Here is an 11584-nt window from a genome sequence, read left to right as displayed (position 1 = left end):
CACGTTGTCTGTCTTTCGAGAAGCACAAACAGATGCATGAAAACACAAACCCTGTACATATCTCTATGCTAGGGGATGAATTAAAAACAAAAAAGAAAAAGCTCCTTAGGCATCATGATATCCAGTGATGCGATACACCAAACAAGAAATGTCAAACGACTGAAGCTGCTTTGGCATTGTTGGTTCTAGGAAGCATTCTACAAGATCTCAGTCCCTACCCGGAGAGAGCAATCCATCCGTTTTTATGGTTGAGAACCATGGTCTCCAACTTGGAGGTGCTGATCCTCATCCCAGCCGCTTCACACTCAGACGCAAACCAATCCAGTGTGAGCTGTAGGTCACGCAATGATGAAGCCATCAGAACCAAATCATCTGCAAAGAGTAGAGACTGGATCATCAGGCCACCAAACCGCAAACCCTCCTCACCAGAGCTGCGCCTCGAAATCCTGTCCATGTAGACCAAGAACAGGATTGGGGACGAAGACCAACCCTCACTGAAAATGACAGTATATCACTCCAATGGGTTAGAGTGTGTCAAAGTGAAACATTGTACATTCATATAACTGAGATTGTGCTAAAAAAAATGACCCCAAACATGGGAAAAACACCCCCAAGAACTCCATCCTCAAAATTGGCATAAAAGATATTGTTTAGGCAATGAGAGCTGTAGTCGGCTGCCAAATGTGACTTGACAAGTAACTTGTAATCTAACTTAGTGACTTTTAAGTTCAAGTAATCACTTAAGTAACTCGGTTAGGGAGTAATCAGTAGTCGGATTACTTTTTCAAAGTAACTGGCAACACTGGTGCTGACACCCACATGCGGGCAGTGCAGAGGTATTGTGTAGGACTGTGGTTCATAGGAATGGGCATCGAGAAACGGTTACTATTCAGAACCGGTTCAAAATTATCAGATTCTCTGGAATTGTTAATTTGAAATGTTAATTTCGGTTCCCGACTGTAAAGTCCGACTACTGGCTGCCGCCACTGCGCCTTCACGGAGCCGTGTCACTGTCGTCGCCTGCAGCTGATCACAGTTATGGAGGAGTTTGAGTGACGACGGATCGTATTGTGTATGGCTTTGTTTCATTTGCAAAGACTTTAGAACGACCAAACCCCTTCGACATCATTGTTTATGGATGAAAGAGTGTTCTGTGTTTGATCAGTGACACTGGACAACCCTGAGCTAAGAGCTGCATTGATGGTTAATATGGCGCTAACTGAGAGTCAGAGGACATTGATATGTTTTTAACAAGGTCACACACGTCAGATTTGTGCAATGACCGTGCCTGTTTTTACAGTGATGTAGAGAAGTGTCCCCTGTCTGTCTCTCCGGGAAGCATGTGTAGTGTCCTGCACCGACCAGAACCAAACTCAGGAGCTACCCTGAACACATCATTTTAGATGTCATGTTGAGATTATTTCAATAAGACCTTTTAAAAATGAGCAGATTTATTAAATGAGATGCAAACATCTACATTGATGTTCTAAGTTCACATGGACCAATAAAGACCTCACTTTAAAAGATCTGAAGTTCTGTTCCAGACGACTCATGTTTCTAAATCCACGGAGCTTTTTGAACTCTAAATGCCAGTTTCTCAAGTTTCCTTGTCCTTTGTGCAACACAGTAAACCGATCAAGAAGTTTAAAAACATCCTTTTTGATCCTGATCTGACTCTTGACTCCTGACTCTTTGCAAACTGTTTCAGTGAGTAGTATCAAAAATGGAGTTGTGAAAATCTAAAACATTACCCACATCTCTTTTGCTTCCTTTTTAGTGCATGTGAAGTTTCCCAATTCTGTTGTTTCTTGTAAGGGGAATCAAATAGCAAATGAAAGTCAGATTACAGAAACATTGAGCATCAGAAATGGCTACATGTTTAGTGAGACACCAGAGTCCTAAAAAGAAGGCCGTCCTGCGAGATGCATTCGCCGCATTTTTTGCACTCCGCAGTCTTCTGACACACAGGATGTGGAAGGAGCGGTACTCGCTCTGGATTAAATCTATAATCTGCATGCATTCTGAGCTGCAGTGGACCCACGACACGTTTATAGAAGTATCCAATCACAGACTACCAACTTGCTAATATCTGCGGTGGCCACAGTTGTGGGAGTGTATGGAGGCGAAGCTACAGTCTGGTGCACGTCATGTTGACTCGCAGCTCTGCTGAAATCAAAGGACTTCACAGCAATCAATGACGAATAATACAAGAAATAAACAAACACCGTTTTAGTTCACTGCAGGTTATAATATGGTGAATCACGTCTTGATCATAGATCAGATGATCACCCAAGTTTGATAACCACAGCAGTGAGCTCTTGTCGGCATTCAGCAAATCCAACCCTACTTACTGAAGAGAGTTTCACATGTTAAAAATGTGTTTAGAACAGAAAAGACTGAGTCACCCAAGTCATCTGAGTCATCGTGTCTCCAGTCAATTGAAGATCTCTTCAGTCTTAACTTCCAAGTCCAAGTTGAGTCTCAAGGCATTCATTTTTTTCTTCGGGTCACAGGTCATCAAAACAGCAACTTGAGTCCAAGTCACAATGACTCGGGTCCCCAAAGTAATATTTCAATGGAGTGGTCTGCACCTTGCAAGCCTGTAGAGCTATGGACTGAAGTGAAATCATTTCCATCCTTGTGACTCCCTTAGAATCAACCAGCTGAATGTGAACTCTGCCTATGGGCATTTATTGAGCCGTGAAAACTACAGTTCGCTGGCCAACTCTGATACATTTCACATGTAACACTATTCCGGTAATACATGAATGATTCAAACCATTGGAGTTCTGGAATGCTGTAATTTCCATATTTGCATGAGTGACTCATTATGTTTCATATGAGCTTCCAAACAACAATCATCAGAGTTGGTCTAGCTCAGACCTGGGCAAAGTGCGGCCCGGGGGCCAAATGCGGCCCTTTGACTGTATTTATGTGGCCCTCCTGGAGTCAGAGCAAAACTATAAAACTGACATTGTTGTTGTCTCTGACATTTTGTCTTATGGATTGTTTTTTGTTTATTATGACGTAACTGAAACATAACCTTCTTGTTTAATTATTTTTTTCTAAATCTTCTCTCGTGGCTATTTTAGGAGCATTTCTTGTCCCTTAAGTAAATTTTGAAATGTATGAGCCACATTGACAATCTTTAAATGGAATGTGGTTTAAATTAAATAAAACACAACAAACCAACAGTTTCTATGCATTTTTACAGTGTAGATTCATAATCACACATGATTTTTATTTTCTATTTTCTCTTGTCCTCCTCTCTTTGTGTTTGACGGCCCTTCTCAACGGTCACAATATATAACCCGGCCCCTTGGGAAATTTAATTGCCCACCTCTGGTCTAGCTGGTGCACAAATTACACAATCCTTATTAACCTCTTTTGCCAATACACTAATATAATCTATCCATAAATTGCCATGATATATTTCTTGCATAGTCATGTCTTCTTCATCATGAAGGTCATCATTAGTTTTAGCCTTTTTAGGTACACCATTCTTCTTTGGAAAGGAATTTAATGCAGGGTGACATTTTGTCGAGAACAGAAGGTGAATCAAACGGACCTGTAGGTTGGTGTCGCTGCTACATTTATATAAGTGTAGCCTGTGGGATCTAACCCTGAAGCAAAAAAGAGAGCTGGGTATTGACCAGAGTTGGACGTTCAAGCTTCAATGATTGTTAGAGTCAGTGGGTAACATTGTTGATCATTTTGGATGCATTCGAATAATAATTACAATAACAATCAACTCACCATAAACAAGAGACGGAATCACAAAAGTAAAATTGAACAGTAGCAGTTATATCAAAATCATTAACTGTGTATCCCTTTTTCTTCAGATGATTTATATGTTGCAGCCCTATGAACACGCTGCAATGAAGCAAAAGAATTGTTTTTGTTATTGAATAGCCACATGGTATTTTCATATTTGTTTTGAGCTGGAACGGAGGCAGGAGTTTGCGGTTTTCTCTCAATATCAAAGGTAACATGATGGTAATAGACAACAGACCTCTCACACGCATTGTTCCTCGCAGACTGCAAAATCTGGGTTGACAGAGGGGACGGCAAAAGCCTTGTTTTAATCTTTCGGCGTCGATAATGAAATGCCAAAATCAGGGCAAGAAGTTATCAGCACATTATCCCCATCCAGCTAGCAGTGTTTTCTAACAATATTTGTTGGGATAGTGGGTGTTTGCATGTGTCTATTCTTGAAGATTCCATCCCTCTGTGTCTTCAACAGATGAACCCTTTACTGCTGGTCACTTTGCCGCCCGCTTTGCTCATTAACATGTTCGGTCGTGTGACACGCCGCCTACTTTGCCGCCCACTTTACTGCCCACTTTGCTCATTAACATATTTGGTCGGGTGATGCGACTTTGCTCATGACCATATTTGGTTGCGTGACGCACCGCCCACTTTGCTCATTAACATATTTGGTTGCATGACGCGATGCCCACTTTGCTGCCCACTTTGCCGCCCACTTTGCTCGCGAACATATGTGGTCACGTGATGCACCACACACTTTGATCATTACTATATTGTGTCGCGTGACGCACCGCCCACTTTCCTCATTCCCATATTTAGTGGCGTGACACACCGCCCACTTTTATCATTACCATATTTGGTTGCGTGACGCACCGCCCACTTTGCTCATTAACATATTTGGTTGAATGACGAGACGCCCACTTTGCCGCCCACTTTGCCGCCCACTTTGCCGCCCACTTTGCTCATTAACATATTTGTTTGAATGACGCGACGCCCACTTTGCCGCCCACTTTGCCCCGCGCTTTGCTCGCGAACATATGTGGTCGCGTGACGCAGCACCCACCTTGCTCATTACCATATTGTGTCGCGTGACGCACCGCCCACTTTCCTCATTCCCATATTTAGTGGCGTGACGCGCCGCCCACTTTTATCATTACCATATTTTTTTTGTGTGACGCGCCGCCCACATTCCTCATTACCATATTGTGTCGCGTGACTCACAGCCGACTTTCCTCATTCCCATATTTAGTGGCGTGACGCGCCACCCACTTTTATCATTACCATATTTGGTTGCGTGACGCACCGCCCACTTTGCTCAATAACATATTTGGTTGCATGACGCGCCGCCCACTTTGCCGCCCACTTTGCCGCCCACTTTGCCGCCCACTTTGCTCATTAACATATTTGGTTGAATGACGCGACGCCCACTTTGCCGCCCACTTTGCCGCCCACTTTGCTCATTAACATATTTGGTTGAATGACGCGACGCCCACTTTGCCGCCCACTTTGCCGCCCACTTTGCCGCCCACTTTGCTCATTAACATATTTGTTTGAATGACGCGAAGCCCACTTTGCCGCCCACTTTGCTCATTACCATATTTGGTTGAATGACGCGACGCCCACTTTGCCGCCCACTTTGCCGCCCACTTTGCCGCCCACTTTGCCCCACGCTTTGCTCGCGAACATATGTGGCCGCGTGACGCACCACCCACCTTGCTCATTACTATATTGTGTCGCGTGACACGACTCCCACTTTCCTCATTCCCATTCCCACTTTTATCATTACCATATTTTTTTCGTGTGACGCACCGCCCACATTCCTCATCACCATATTGTGTCGCGTGACGCACCGCCCACTTCTCTAATTACTATATTTGGTCGTGTGACACGCCGCCCACTTTCCTGCCCACTTTGCCGCCCACTTTGCTGATTAACATATTTGGTCCGGTGATGCGACATTCCTCATTAACATGTTCGTCGTGTGACACGCCGCCCACTTTGCTCATTAACATATTTAGTTGCATGACGCGCCGCCCACTTTGCCGCCCACTATGCCACCCACTTTGCTCATTACCATATTTGGTTGAATGACGCGACGCCCACTTTGCCGCCCACTTTGCCCCCCGCTTTGCTCGTGAACATATGTGGTCGCGTGTCCACCACCCACTTTGATCATTACCATATTGTGTCGCGTGACGCGACGCCTACTTTGCCGTCCACTGTGTTGACCACTTTACCGCCCAGTTTGCCACCCACTTTGCTCATTACCATATTGTGTCGCGTGACGCACCGCCCACCTTTATCATTACCATATTTTTTTCGTGTGACGCGCCGCCCACTTTCCTCATTACCATATTGTGTCACGTGATGCGTCGCCCACTTTTATAATTACCATATTGTTTTCGCGTGACGCACCACCCACTTTGCTCATTACCATATTGTGTCGGGTGACACGACACCCACTTTGCCGCCCACTTTGCTCATTACCATATTGTGTCGCGTGACGCACCGCCCACTTTCCTCATTCCCATATTTATTGGCGTGATGCGCCGCCCACTTTTATCATTACCATAATTTTTTCGTGTGACGCGCCGCCCACTTTCCTCATTACCATATTGTGTCGCGTGACGCACCGCCCACTTTCCTCATTCCCATATTTAGTGGCGTGACGCGCCGCCCACTTTTATCATTACCATATTTTTTTTGTGTGACGCGCCGCCCACATTCCTCATTACCATATTGTGTCGCATGATGCAGCGCCCACTTTCCTCATTCCCATATTTAGTGGCGTGACGCGCCACCCACTTTTATCATTACCATATTTGGTTGCGTGACGCACCGCCCACTTTGCTCATTAACATATTTGGTTGCATGACGCGCCGCCCACTTTGCCGCCCACTTTGCCGCCCACTTTGCCGCCCACTTTGCCGCCCACTTTGCCGCCCACTTTGCTCATTAACATATTTGGTTGAATGACGCGACGCCCACTTTGCCGCCCACTTTGCCGCCCACTTTGCCGCCCACTTTGCTCATTAACATATTTGTTTGAATGACGCGACGCCCACTTTGCCGCCCACTTTGCCGCCCACTTTGCCGCCCACTTTGCCCCACGCTTTGCTCGCGAACATATGTGTCCGCGTGACGCACCACCCACCTTGCTCATTACTATATTGTGTCGCGTGACACGACGCCCACTTTCCTCATTCCCATATTTAGTGGCGTGACGCACCGCCCACTTTTATCATTACCATATTTTTTCGTGTGACGCACCGCCCACTTTCCTCATTACCATATTGTGTCGCGTGATGCAGCGCCCACTTTCCTCATTCCCATATTTAGTGGCGTGACGCGCCGCCCACTTTTATCATTACCATATTTTTTTCGTGTGACGCACCGCCCACATTCCTCATCACCATATTGTGTCGCGTGACGCACCGCCCACTTCTCTAATGACTATATTTGGTCGTGTGACACGCCGCCCACTTTCCTGCCCACTTTGCCGCCCACTTTGTTGCCCACTTTACCGCCCAGTTTGCCACCCACTTTGCTCATTACCATATTGTGTCGCGTGACGCACCGCCCACCTTTATCATTACCATATTTTTTTTGTGTGACGCGCCGCCCACATTCCTCATTACCATATTGTGTCACGTGACGCGTCGCCCACTTTTATAATTACCATATTGTTTTCGCGTGACGCACCACCCACTTTGATCATTACCATATTGTGTCACGTGACGCGTCGCCCACTTTTATAATTACCATATTGTTTTCGCGTGACGCACCACCCACTTTGATCATTACCATATTGTGTCGCGTGACGCGACGCCTACTTTGCCGCCCACTTTGCTGACCACTTTGCCGCCCACTTTGCTCATTACCATATTGTGTCGCGTAATGCACCACCCACTTTTCTCATTACCATATTTTTTCCGTGTGACACTCCGCCCACTTTGCTCATTACCATATTTGGTTGCATGACGCGCAGCCCACTTTGCTCATTAACATATTTAGTTGCATGACGCACCGCCCACTTTGCCGCCCACTTTGCCCCCCACTTTGCCCCCCACTTTGCCCCCCGCTTTGTTCGTGAACATATGTGTTCGCGTGTCACACCACCCACTTTGATCATTACCATATTGTGTCCCGTGACGCGACGCCTACTTTGCCGTCCACTTTGTTGCCCACTTTACCGCCCAGTTTGCCACCCACTTTGGTCATTACCATATTGTGTCACGTGACGCACCGCCCACTTTTATCATTACCATATTTTTTTCGTGTGACGCGCCGCCCACATTCCTCATTACCATATTGTGTCACGTGACGCGTCGCCCACTTTTATAATTACCATATTGTTTTCGCGTGACGCACCACCCACTTTGATCATTACCATATTGTGTCGCGTGACGTGACGCCTACTTTGCCGCCCACTTTGCTGACCACTTTGCCGCCCACTTTGCTCATTACCATATTGTGTCGCGTGACGCACAGCCCACTTTCCTCATTCCCATATTTAATGGCGTGACACGCCGCCCACTTTTATCATTACCATAATTTTTTCGTGTGACGCGCCGCCCACTTTTCTCATTACCATATTTGGTCGTGTGCCACGCCGCCTACTTGCCCGCCCACTTTCCGCCAACTGTGCTAATGAACATATTTGGTTGCACGACGCGACGCCCACTTTGCCACCCACTTTGCCGCCCACTTTGCCGCCCACTTTGCTCATTAACATATTTGGTCGGGTGATGCGACTTTGCTCAATGCCATATTTGTTCGCGTGACGCTCCGCCCACTTTTCTCAATACCATATTAGGTCGTGTGACTCTCCGCCTACTTTGCCGCCCACTTTCCGCCAACTTTGCTCATTAACATATTTGGTCCGGTGACGCAGCCCACTTTGCGGCCCACTTTAATCATTACCATATTGTGTCGCGTGACGCACCGCCCACTTTCCTCATTCCCATATTTAGTGGCGTGACGCGCTGCCCATTTTTATCATTGACAAATTTTTATCATGTGACGCACCGCCCACTTTTCTCATTACCATATTTGGTCGTGTGACGCAGCCCACTTTGCGGCCCACTTTAATCATTACCATATTGTGTCGCGTGACGCACCGCCCACTTTCCTCATTCCCATATTTAGTGGCGTGACGCGCTGCCCATTTTTATCATTGACAAATTTTTATCATGTGACGCACCGCCCACTTTTCTCATTACCATATTTGGTCCTGTGACACAGCCCACTTTGCCGCCCACTTGATCATTACCATATCGTGTCGCGTGACGTGCCGCCCACTTTTCTCATTACCATATTTTTTCCGTGTGACGCGCTGCCCACTTTTCTCATTACCATATTTGGTCGCACGACGCGCCGCCCACTTTGCCGCCCACTTTACCGCCCACTTTGCTCATTACCGTATTAGGTCGTGTGACACGCCGCCCACTTTGCCGCCCACTTTGCCCCCCACCTTGCTCATTAACATATTTGGTTGCATGATGCGCCGCCCACTTTGCCGCCCACTTTGCCGCCCACTTTGCCGGCCACTTTGCTCATTACCATATTTGATCGCGTGACGCGCCGCCCACTTTGCTCATTACCATATTTTTTCCGTTCAACGCGACGCCTACTTTGCCACCCACTTTGCCGCCCACTTTGCCGCCCACTTCGCTCATTACTATATTTTGTTATATATTTATTTTCATTACCATATTTGGTCATTACTGTATTTGGTCATTACTGTATTTGGTCATTACTATATATGGTCGCACGACGTGCCGCCCACTTTTCTCACTGCCATATTTGGTCCTGTGACGCAGCCTACTTTGCCCCTCACTTTGTCGCCCACTTTGCCGCCTACTTTGATCATTACCATATTGTGTCGTGTGACGCGACGCCCGCATTGATGCCCACTTTGCACATTAACATATTTGGTTGCGTGACGCTCCCCCCACTTAGCTCATTACCATATTTTTTCACATTGCCGCCCTCTTTGCTCATTAACATATTTATTTTCATATTTGGTCATTACCATATTTGGTCATTACCATATTTGGTCATTACCATATTTGGTCATTACCATATTTGGTCGTGTGACGCTGCCCACTTTGCTGCCCACTTTGCTCATTAACATATTTGCTCATTGCCATATTTAGTCATTTCCATAGTTGGTCGCACGACGCGCCGCCCAATTTTGTCATTACCATATTTGGTCGTGTGACGCACCCCCCACTATGCTCATTACCATATTTGGTCATTACTATATTTCGCCATTACCATATTTGGTCGTGTGACGTGCCGCCCACTTTGCCGCCCACTTTGCTCATTAACATATTTGGTCGCGTGTCGCGCCGCCCACTTTGCCGCCCACTTTGCCGCCCACTTTGCCGCCCACTTTGCTCATTACCATATTTGGTCATTACCATATTTAGTCATTACCATATTTGGTCATGTGACCTGCCGCCCACTTTTCTCATTACCATATTTGGTCATTACCATATTTGGTCATTACCATATTTGGTCGCGTGAGGCGTCGCCCACTTTGCCCATTGCCATATTTGGTCATTACCATATTTGGTCGTGTGACGCTGCCCACTTTGCCGCCCACTTTGTTCATTAACATATTTGGTCGCGTGTCGCGCCGCCCACTTTGCCGCCCACTTTGCTCATTACCACATTTGGTCGGGTGACGCGCCGCCCACTTTGCTCATTACCATATTTGGTCATTACCATATTTACTCATTACCATATTTGGTCATGTGACCTGCCGCCCACTTTTCTCATTACCATGTTTGGTTATTACCACATTTGGTCGGGTGACGCGCCGCCCACTTTGCTCATTACCATATTTGGTCATTACCATATTTAGTCATTACCATATTTGGTCATGTGACCTGCTGCCCACTTTTCTCATTACCATATTTGGTCATTACCATATTTGGTCATTACCATATTTGGTCGCGTGAGGCGTCGCCCACTTTGCTCATTGCCATATTTGGTCATTACCATATTTGGTCGTGTGACGCTGCCCACTTTGCCGCCCACTTTGCTCATTAACATATTTGGTTGCATGTCGAGACGCCCACTTTGCCGCCCACTTTGCCGCCCACTTTGCTCATTAACATATTTGGTTGCATGTCGTGACGCCCACTTTGCCACCCACTTTGCCGCCCACTTTGCTTATTAACATATTTGGTCGCGTGATGTGCCGCCCACTTTGCTGAATGGAACAAAATAAAAGCGGAATCATGACACACAACCCTTTTTCTTTGTTTGGAAAGAACCTTTCATATGACGGAACTGATGACTTGGAAAATATGATCATGGTTTAGATAGATTTCTCAGTCAGGTCTGTGAAACGAAGAGGAATGGTGGAAATGCTGCTGAAACTGATCTAAATTATAAATGGTCAAGTTATCACTGACTTCTCTCCTCTTGTCTTCTCTCAGGTCGCTGAAGCTATCATTCTTCTGCTAGAACTCCAGAAGGAGGAAGCAGCCCTTACTCACAATGTGGAACTAACACCGAATGCAGTGGAAGAAGACCAAGAAAAAAACGTTCCCCGTATGTATAGCATTTAAGTTGAAGCAGTCGTGTTTCTAATATAAAGAGCCAAAACCAATATTGAGTCAGCATCTGATGTTAAATACAGTCTGCACAAGATAATTTAAAACTATTGTCAGGAGCTCTGTCTTTGTACACAAATCAGTTTCAGTATTTCAGTGTTCAGTATTTGTACACTTTCTAAACTTGTGTATACATACTTAAAGCCTCGTGCACCAAAGGCTGTGGTCAGATCTTTCCCTCACCCCCA

This window comes from Synchiropus splendidus, chromosome 5 (genome assembly GCF_027744825.2).
Source record: "Synchiropus splendidus isolate RoL2022-P1 chromosome 5, RoL_Sspl_1.0, whole genome shotgun sequence".
Classification (NCBI taxonomy): Eukaryota; Metazoa; Chordata; class Actinopteri; order Syngnathiformes; family Callionymidae; genus Synchiropus; species Synchiropus splendidus.
This window is presented reverse-complemented; position numbering follows the sequence as displayed.